Source organism: Pongo pygmaeus, chromosome 6 (genome assembly GCF_028885625.2).
Source record: "Pongo pygmaeus isolate AG05252 chromosome 6, NHGRI_mPonPyg2-v2.0_pri, whole genome shotgun sequence".
Lineage (NCBI taxonomy): Eukaryota > Metazoa > Chordata > Mammalia > Primates > Hominidae > Pongo > Pongo pygmaeus.
Genome location: NC_072379.2, coordinates 155,631,842 through 155,642,775, shown reverse-complemented (window position 1 = coordinate 155,642,775; position 10,934 = coordinate 155,631,842). Strand labels below are relative to the sequence as shown.

General features: G+C 47.2%; 1 long non-coding RNA gene across 1 annotated transcript; it reads left to right on the top strand.

The window, feature by feature from the left end:
- Positions 1-583: 583 nt before the first annotated feature.
- LOC129041447 (uncharacterized) lies at positions 584-8,277 on the top strand. The gene is made up of 3 exons (XR_008503885.1): positions 584-1,934; positions 4,799-4,946; positions 7,044-8,277. It is a non-coding gene; the product is annotated as an uncharacterized LOC129041447 (long non-coding RNA).
- The last annotated feature ends 2,657 nt before the right edge of the window (positions 8,278-10,934 follow it).

Here is a 10,934-nt window from a genome sequence, read left to right as displayed (position 1 = left end):
CCTGACCACATGGATCAGTAGTGAATTTCCAATTGGGCTGTGAGTTCTGAGGGGACCGGGCTCTTGGTTCAGCTGCTTCTTTCCAGCCCTTTACACAGGTTGTGTGCATGGCCGGCAATCAGTTTGTTGAATGAATGTTTGAAAAGACAAATTCTCTATTCTCTCTTCTCTCTTATCCGTGATCCAGATTCACAAAATGCATTCTTGGGGAAATAATGCAACGACCACAGGCTATCACAAGAAAAGTTTCCTCAAAAATGTTCCGTTCAATTAAACGTGAAGTGTCTAATATGTGCCAATTCTATGGTAATTTTTTTTTAAAAAAACCTTTGTTCTTACTTTCCAGGAGTTTGGAAAGGCAAGGCCAGTATGCTCTACAGGAAAACGGGGTTGGCAATAACCTTGTTGGTCAATGGCACAGCCTGGAGACTTTCCAAGGGCTGCCATTTTGTTAGGCTCATTGAGAGATACAGAAAAACAGGAGTAAAGGCTTCACAATTTTAAGCATCCTGAGGAAGAATGCTGTGCAAGGGGTTGGATGATGCCTCCCCAATCCCCCAAAATTAGTCCACTTGGAGCCCATGAATGGGACCTCATTTGGACAAAAGGGTCTTTGCAGATGTAATTAAGGACCTCAAGATGAGATCCTCCTGGACTAATCAGGTAGGCCCGAGACCCCATGACACAGACAGAGACACACGGAGAGTTCCATGTGACAGTGGAGGCAGGGACTGGAGTGATGTATCTGTGCCCAAGGAACACCAAGGATTGCCAGCAGCTCCCAGGAGGAGATGGGATGGAGCCGACGCTCTCCAGAGCCTTCAGAAGGAACCAACTCTGATACTGGATTTCCGTCCTGCAGAACTGGGAGAAAATGCATTTCTGTTTGAAGTTACCAAGTTTGTGGTCATTTGTGAGAGCAGCCCCAGGAGATGAATACAGGCAGGCTCCATGCCAGGCCAGGGGGGCAAGAGGCTGGGGCTCTGTGCTCCTGCAGGGCTCATTCAGGCTCACTCTGAGCATTCAGCACAGTGTTTGGGGCACCTGGTGACCCTGGGTGTGAGGAGACGTGGTCTGTGCCTTCTGGCCCATCGCATGATTTGCTTTGGGTGCTGATATCAACCACAGGCAATTTAATTCTAGACTGGAATGGAGCTGGGAAGGGCACACCTTCCCGGCAAAAGCAATTTCGTCTAAAGTCTGCACCTCGGTGGCTGAGCATGGCGGGCCGGGATGTTTTCACACTGCCACTCTAGAAAGAGCGGAAATACAGACGCTTTCCTCCTTCATAATTTTTGGTTGCTTTGACTTTTGGTGTGTCCGGGAGGCTATAACTCAAATAACCGTTCCCCACCTTTGGTTAGATCCTAGAGTCTCTGGTACATTGTCCGTCAATGGTGCTGCTTGGAGGCTTCCCAAAGGCTGCCATTTTGGTAGGCTCATTGAGAGATACAGAAGAAATAGGAGCAAAAGGCTCCACCGTAGAGATACAAGCAGCTTCTACCTTCAAATTACTGTGGTTTTTATTTGACCTGTCGGAAGTTCTGGGGTTTCTATAAAGGATAAAAACTCTCTTTGGGCAGGCACAATTTAGATCTGAAAAGTCCTGACTCCGGCCCCTTCAGTTTATGGCCTGAGGAGCCTGAGGAGCTTGAGGACCTGAGGGCAGCCAGTGGCTGGAACACACGGGCTCTTTAGCTGAGGAGGGACTTGAACCCAGGTGTTCCGACGCGAGGACTCTCTCCCACCACATACAGCACAGCACTGCTTGCGTTGTTTGGTTTTGTATTGCTTTGGAATTAGTCCAACTATCATCATTGATGTGAATAAACAGACATATATCTTTTCAGTTTGGACAACTACAATCATAAACGAATATTTATTAGTGTGAAGACACCCCCAGGTCCTGGAACACTCAACACATGTAGAGCCAGGTGAGTGCCATTATCCAAATGAATCACATTTTGTGGATGAAGAAGCTCCACTCATTTCACGCTCCTGTAGAGAACGAACCAGAGCCTGTTTTTCTTCGTAGCAGCTGGAAGTCAATTGATCTTGATTCATTATTCATTGTATTTTTTTGATTACTCATTTCATTATTTTATGAAGGATAGGATTTATTTAACTGTGATTGCTATGATAACTTCCCCCCCGCCCCCACCCCCGCTCTAAGGTACCATTTCTTCTAATCAATATATCAAGATCTTGCATTAAGACTGGGATAGTGTGGGATATTTGGGAAGAAATTCTGATGGAGTTTTAGAACATGAAGCGAGATTGGAAATACAAGTTCTGATTGGGAAGATGTTGCAAATCCTGCAGACGAGTAGAGACTCCAAGAGACACGAACCATGCAAGAGCTGGTAAACCAGGTGGCTCAGCAGCAGCCCTGAGCGCAGGCCGGGAGCAGTGCCCATGTGCAGGTCCAAGGGGGAGGCAGTTTGGGTGCAGAAGAGGGATACAGAGGAGTCAGCGATAGGATCTGGCTTTAAAGGGACTTGCAGCATCATGAATGAGCTAGGACATAATTACAATTAGGGTGCAAGTCAAAACGTGGCAAGTTTCATGGAAGAGATAAAAATAAAGTACAGTGGGAGCTCAATGGGGGAGTGATCACTTCTACATGGAGGATCAGAGCGCCTCTGTGGAGGAGAGGCATTGAGCTACGTCTTTATTATTACTTCCGGAAGCCAGTGAATTTTATAATCTTAATTTTCTAGATGCCTCAAAGCATGGAGTATACTTAACTTCCCCAGAGCTTAACTTAAAAAGGAAAAGCTCCATGAATGTGACCCAGGCAGGCCAGCAGCTGGCACATGCCGCCCTTCCCTGGCCCTCTCTGGCAGTGTTGAGTTCAGAAAAGGTTATGCTTTCTGTTTCTTCACAAGAAAACTGGGGGGTGGGAGGAAGGACAAAAAACGTCAGTGCACTGTGCTGTTTAACAAACCCCCTATCTTTTTCATTCCTCTGCTGCTTCCCCAGCTACAGAGAAAACACTCACAGGGATGATTGCTAAGAACTTAGAAGGAGAAAAAATTAAAAAAAGGAAGAAAACCTAACAGAGCTATCTCAGAAATGAGATCATCTTTTCATGTGTGCACTTTAATGATCTCTTTCATTTGAAGCAATTGTAAAAGCGGTAATTACTGTTATTCCTAATATTCTAATGCCAAATTGTCAACCAAAGGCGCTGGGGGAATAAACAGGGTGCTGCTGTTTGATGATCTCACGTGTGATAGGATGCTGCTGATAAGACAGATTAGGACCATTGTAGAATCTGATCAGGTAGCCAAGAAATATGTCAGCAGCTTACTGCATTCACGTGTGTGTTTGCTCCACGCCGAGTTCTTCACCCTGGAAAATAAGAGCAATTTGCAGAAGTGCATGTGGCTTAGTTGGTGGAGTAGCTTCACCCGGTGAACACCACAGGCGTTCTGGAAGGCTGTGATGCAGGAGACAGTATCAGAGGTTTCTCCCTGCAGCCAACGAGGCTGCGGCTCTGCCTCGCAGCTCTGGAAATGCTAAGCAGGTAATTAACAAATCACAAGACACAGGTGTGCCAGGTGAAGTTTGGTAAATTGCTTTTGATCTAAATTGAGATGCTTTGGGGATTTAACTTCTTAGACAAAAAGGGCATAAATAAATAATCAGGATTTTAAGGTTGGAACTTGCAAGCAAGCTCGAAAATGTCTTAATGCACTTGAGGAGGTGAAGCAGGGAGACTGTTTGAGGCCAGCCCTGGAGGTTGTCTACTGTGCCACGATGTTCACGCACCTGATCAGCTCAGAAAGGCAGCTTGGCCAATGTCACACAAATTTGGAAGCTGCACATTTTGTAAGGTGCTCAAAATGCCTCCAGTTTTAGTTTTTGTATCATAAAAAAAAAGGGGAAGACGAGCAAGGGCCACATGGTCAGCCCTGTTCCCTGGACAGGGCAGCGGTGACCCCAGGAGTGTGGTTCCTAAACCAGGTTCCTGTGGTTCCGAGGAGAGATGCTCCCAGGACACCTGTGTATGATGCATAAGCTCTGAGCTGTGCCACCAGCCAGCACCTATTGCTTCACTAAACCCCACATAAAACAAGGCCTTGTGTGTGAGAGAAGACAGACCTCAGCTCTTAGAGGTGGGAGCTTTCTCCATCATCTTTCTCTTATGTCCACCTGGCAAAAGGAACAGGAGTGCTGGGAAGTCCCTCTTTGTCCTTTCAGACCCGTATGCTGACATTCCACGTCCGGTCTGGGCCCTGGGAGGCTGGTCTCTATGGACTCCACCCTCCAGGGCTCTGGCCTTCGGTTGGGTTTGGACAATGGAAGGCCCTGGTGTAAGATCAGAAGGGGGTAAGGGGAGAGGCTGGGGCCTTTATTTCCCGGCTACTTTCCTGCCAGGTCGTGTTTGGATGGGGTCTCGTTTCTCTGCCTGCGGCCAGTGGGTTTGGGTAATCACTCTCTCCCTGGTCCCTTAGGGCTGGGGTTTGGGATGGCCTCCCATTGTGTGACTCCGGGTGCCTTAGTCCCCTGCTGAATTCCAGGCCCTGCTGTGCCTCTGCAGGGTCTGTGTACCCTCTGTTCTGTGGCTTCTCTGAGCACGCAGTCTCATCATCACTGTCATGAATTGTCGTAGCAAAGTCCTAAATCCCAGAGTTTGCAATGGTCTTCTTTGCACCAGTTAGAAAACACACCACCTTTGGAAGGAATTAACCTCTCGTGGTTCAGGTAAATTGGATCTGATGTAATGCAGGAGTGCACAGCGGTGGTTTCTGTTGTTTGCTTGCTTTTTAATATTTATTTATTTATTTGTTAGATGTATTCATGAGTCCATGCAGCAGGAAGTGGGGCCATCACAGGGTACAAAGCGAGGACAAGTGCAGTGTCGTGAGCACGTACAGAGGGAAGTTGACAGTGGGGAGAGGCTTTGCTGAGGAAGTGGCATTTGGAAGAACGAGAGTGAGGTAAGTGAGGGGGTTGAAGAGCAATGGGGGCAGTTTATGCAAAGGCCGGGGGTGCAACGATGCTGCCGAGCTGGCGGAAGGAGGCCAGAGGGACTGATCACGGCCTTGGGGGATGGGAGGTGAGGTCGATGGGGGCTTATGAAGAAGCAGGAGAACGGGTCTGGAATCGCTTTGGAGGGTCACAGAGAGCCGCGGGAGGGTTTTGGGTGCAGGAGTGACCCAGTCAGATCAGTGGCAGATCAGACACTCTGGCTGTCGTGTGGGAATGGGCTGCAGAGAGTGTGGTCCATCCTACACAACCAGGACCTACTGCCGGGGGGTAGGTGAGAAGCGGCGGTGTCTCGGATGGGGATGGGAGAAGGGCCGAGGCAAATGTGTGGAGTGTGGAAAAAGCACAGGCACAGGGGGAAAGCCCGATAGGACGTTGGTAGCAGCTTGCGTTTGATTTTGGGGATGAAATGGAGAGTGTGTCAAGGAGCGTGCCCTGGTTTTTGGTGTGTGTAGCTGGTGGTGCTGAGACAGGGACCCTCAAGGAGGCCGGGGTGCAGGGGAATCGCCGCCTGGGTGTTGAGGCTTCAGGACCCGTGGAAGGGCTGGCAGCTGGACCTGCCAGTCTAGAAGGGAGGGCTGTCGTGACCTCAGCTTGGGCTTGGGTGGCATCAGTGTCGATTTCCTCACTGACTTTTCCACTGGGCAAGTGCCAGGGGCCCTTAAGGATCTCATCGTTTAGTCAGTAATGATTTTCGAACATGAAATAATTAGGCAGAAATATGACCAAACAAGCCACCTCTCACATAGGCCGTGTGGAAAACAGCTGTTAGGGGAAGCCAGGAAAGGAGGATGCACCGTGAGCCAGGGGTTCGATGGCCTCCTTCCTGGGCATCTAAGGGACCTGGTGCCCCATCTGAGCCAGCCCGCTCTCCTTCCCTCTTCCCTAACTCTGGCGGGGGCAGAGTGGAGGTGTCCATACAGGGCCCCCTCTTCTTTCGTCTTCTAGGCCAGGCACCAAGCCCACCCTCCATCCATTCCCAGGCAGCAGCCGTGGGCACAGGAGTGACTGCAGAACTGAGTCAGATTGGAGCCATGTGAGGTCTACACCCAGGTGGCCACGCATGGGCTGAGAGTCCAGGGCCAGAGAAGGAAGGGGCATAAGTGAGGACAAGCAAGTAGGTGCTCAGCACCCCGACACACAGTTGGCTCGGCACCCCAACATGCAGGTGCTCAGCACCCCAAGACACAGGTGGCTCAGCACCCCAAGACACAGGTCACTCAGCACCCCAACATGCAGGTCACTCAGCACCCCAACATGCAGGTGGCTCGGCACCCAGACACGCAGGTGGCTTGGCACCCCAACATGCAGGTGCTCAGTACCCTGACATGCAGATTGGAATGAGAAACCCGTTCCTGTTAGGGGAAACCTGGAGAAGCCAGTGAAGGACATTGTGACCAGCGAACGGCTTCTCACATGCTTTCTTCACCTGGTGGCTGGAAGGCCCCGGGAAGCTCAGACGGAGGAAGTGGATGGAGCTGAGCAGACCCAGGAGGCTGGAGGCGGGACCAGATGCAGGAAGCACTACTTCTCCTCTCTCTGGGACTCTTAATTATCTGCACAGGGTGTTTCCATCTTGTTAAAAGTGCCACTGTCTGCCAGTCAGTGACTCCTCAAGAAATCTATGAAAGTGTCACTGCAAAGAAGCAACTTCCACAGAGACCAACGGACGCGACTGGGTAGATGTGGTCACAGAGCAAGTGTGGATAGAATCTCTATAATGGACTCACACAGACTTGCTCTTTCCAGAGGTCGCCTGATAGTCATTCCCGACTATCTCTCAGCAGTGGTTCCTCTGAACTGTACATTTCTGTGCCTTATCCGTCTCTGCTGAGTGTGGTCACTCAGTTATTTTTTAATTTTTCTTTTTTTTTTTGAGACAGGGTCCCACTCTGTCACCCAGGCTGGAGTGCAGTGGCATGATCTCAGCTCACGCAGCCTCTGCCTCCCAGGCTCAAGCAACCCTCCCACCTCAGCCTCTTGAGTTGCTGAGACTATAGGTGCACACCACTACCCTTGGCTGATTTTTGTATTTGTTTTTTTTTTAGATGGGGTTTTGCCATGTTACCCAGGCTGGTCACGAACTCCTGCGCTCAAGCGATCTGCCTGCCTCAGCCTCCCAAAGTGCTGGGATTGCAGGCATGAGCCACCGCGCCCAGCCAGAAAGTCACTGCTTTTATAGACCACCACTTAAATGCACCTGGCAGCTTAATGTACAAGAGAACTTTCCTGCAGCTCCTTTAAATTTAACAATCTTTTGGCAAATTTAACAATCTTTTGGCAAAATGAATAATACAAGCATGTTTCTTCTTCATATGCTTTGTTTTAGGAACATTAAAAAATATAGTTACTAAAATCAGAAAGCAGTTATATTTGTATGTTTTGTAACAAATACTGTGGCCTGATAGAATGAGCTTCTGACAAAGGCATGTGCTTTCCAAGTGGCCCAAGTTCAAAAGTTGTCCGCAGAGTTGTCTCACTGGCTCATCCAGCCAATCATTCAAATATTTAAAGCCCCTACTAAGGGCCATGTTACTCATTGTACATCTTTAAGGATGGGTGTAACTTACTTATCTGTTTATTTTCAATTTCAGAATACTTTATATTGACTCCTAAAAGTATCGTGTAGTGTATGTTTGTTTTGGGAGTTTCAATACAATCTCTAAATTTATGTATCTCAAATGTACAGGGACTCATCGAATTAGACAGTGCTAATCTTCCTAAAACAGTGTCAAAAACAAGGGAATCAATCATGAACACACTAAGCATGAGCATCTACTGTCACAAGACATGGCTGAGTTTATTTTTTCTTCCTTCTTACTACACTCATAGAACAGAGCTCTTTTGTTTGATTATGACCTGGGCAAATTTGCTGTATGATAAAAAAAAAATCATGTACGCATTTGCTTCTCATCCAGATGCCCTTAGGATAAGAGGTTCATTTTCATCTTCTGTTTTCCAAATGAAGCTTTAAATCTAATTAGATCTTGAAAGAAAATAACTGCAATAGGATTTCTGTAAGTAAAGGGCCCTCATTTAAATAATGCTTTTATTTGTTTATGCGATTTACAGTAAGTGATGAAACTCTTCGTGGCCAGCACACCGCTCACTTCGGGGATCCTTTGCACAGAGCACTTTGAGTTAGTTATAAACCATTCTAGACACAGAAGCATTTAATTGTTAGAACATTTCATAGTGTAACAGCATTTCTCAGTGCCTAGCATGGGCCTTCTCCATAGCGAAGGCCCAATAAATATTTGTAGAATAAATGAATTCACACCCATCCATTGCCCGGATCATAATTGAGCTGCTCTTCTATTAAAGTTTAGCCTTTTCATGTTAAAGTGGGGGAGTTTGAAGGGAGAAATGCAATTTCAGATGCTAAAAAAGACAAGTCCCATATAGAACGAGGTCCCAGAGACTCTAAGACATCTGTGTTGATAGGCGCAGGGCTGCAGGAATTGAGAAGTGGTTGACGAGGGAGAGTCTGTTTCAGACCTGCTGTTTGCAGGTTGTATTTGTTCCACAGCTGTTTTTGAAGGATCTTTCTACTCTTAATGGATCAGTTACTTCACTAAGAGGCCCAAAGGTATACCTTAGGCTGGATTTATGGCTCAATCCAGCATCCTAAAAGAAAATGTCTGCCTAAGCATTTTTTTCATAAAAATATATACACTCATCATCATAAATTCAGATTTCCATGGTATTTGCCTTGTGATAGAACCCAAATGTTAGGGCAGTCTTACCAGGGACAGGACTAATGTGGAAACAGCTGGCTCCACTGGCCCTGGCTGAACTGCGACGTGGGTGGGGTGCCCTGTGAAGTGCTCTGAGTTCCTGATTCAAGGTTGGAGATGGTAAAAAAGGCTGAGCACCTGTCAGTGCATTAAAACCATCAACCATCCCCGAACAGCTTTGGAATGAAGGCTTCCTACTCCTTAGGAATTCTGCCCTTGCTTCATTTCCTTTTAATTTTTTCCCCTACTTGGTGAACCCAAAGACACTTGCCCAGTGGACTCCCACTCTGAGGGGATTTGTAAATATTTGACAGAGTCGAACTGAAGATCAAAAATAAAACCTAGCACTGCTCTCCGATTTTCTCTGTGCTCCTTGCCTTCGGGGGATAGCGTGATAATTAGGACAAAGGGATATTTGAGATTATGCCTTAAATAAACTGGGGCAGAACTTCTTTAAGCTTCACCAACTATTTTTATCTCTGAAGCAGAAAACACCAATTTCAGTGCTCAGCTTAACTTGACTTTGACACCGTGTAAGAAAAAGAAAGATGGGAGATGTTTGGCTCTGGGGGCCTCCAGGCCCAGTCAGAGGAAAGGACTTAAGGGTTGCCCCCAGCTCTGGGACACGAAACAGGAGCTGGGAGAACGAGGCGGGCTACGTTCTGATCTTGGCTTGGGCCACCCGAACTCAAGAGTTTCTTACCCTATCTGCTCAAAATTGAATGACTGGGACGAATGCAGTGGAAAGAACTGGCTGGGAATTAAAAAGCCCAGGCTTACAACTTCAGATCTGCTAGAATTTGCCGGCAACCTGTAGGAAAGCTCTCTCTCTTTCAGGCCTCAGTCTCAACAATTCCTTCTGCCTGTGAGAGCTGGTGGTGGTGACATCTGACTCACTGCAGGGTCTATGGGAGAAGAGCTGTGATTTTACTGTGTGTAGGTTCTGAGGGTCTTGCTTGCAAAACCAAACTTTCCTGGTGTGAAGGGGACGATGGTCTAGACAGGCTAGGGTTTCTGGGGATTCCCCCTCCATGGGTTATTGATCAGTTAACTAATAATAACCTGGTGATTTGAGCCCTTTTGTAGAGGTAGGTGAGAGGGGTGGGTCTGGATTAAAGGACAATTTGGGATCAGCCCACAGGACAGAACTCTGAAGAACCCAGGGACAAGCTGATGTGCTGGCCACAGTATCAATTAATTAATTATTAATAACAATAGAATTACATTATTAATATCTAAATTTATATATTTCTTAACATACAATTTAATGATTAATAATAAATCAAATGAATGTATAAATAATATAAGTATAATACAATTATTAGTTAATATAATACATAACAGACATACATTCGTAGTTATGTATTAACTAATAATTAATTGTATTATACTTATATTATTTATTAATATACCGTCAATTCTCACTTTCAGATTCCTGACAAAGAATGGGTCTAGTCCAAGAACTCCCTTTGGGCACCTTGCTCTGCCGTGCTCAAATGACTGACTCCACGTTTCTTTAGGTGCACACGAGCTGTCACCTCTCTGCCATGTTGTGAGCTGCGTGAGTGAGTTAAAGGAATTGCTGCTCCTTAGTGGGGAGAATGGGCGGCTGTGAGGCTGTGGGGCGGGGGCTGGGACGCTGGGAACAAAGGCGCGGAAGTCACACCAGCCAATCTCGATGGAGGTTTTCTTGAGTCATGGTGATGTGTCAAGTGCTGTGTGGGTATTTTGGGATACACAGAATGTTGAGATTCAATTGGTAAGGACCTGGTCTCTCTCTCAAGATACTGGGGAAAAAAAGTAAAACATGATGTAAAGGAGGGCTTGGGGAAGTACTATCTAGAAAGTCACAAGGTGGGGGCTGCACTTGATTTCTCTCAGTGTGATGCAGAAACGTGACACTGCCTCTTCTGTTTCCTTCATGGATGCCTCACCTTCTACCCCAGCCTCGAACATTTCACCTGCCTGCCTCCTCCACGCAGCCTCTCCTCCATGCAGCTTCATAAGATGGCCTTGCCTCCCTCCAGAGTGAACAGACATCAGGCAATGCCACCTGACCCCTCCCTGGCATCCTCCCGACCTGTCCTCCTTCCCTCCTACCAGGGGCAACTTGGCCACCTGCCTTTGCAGTGACCTTTCCTTATGGATGTCTCTGCAAAATTCTCTCTTTTTGAACACTTTTATCTAGACCGGAAGAGTTCA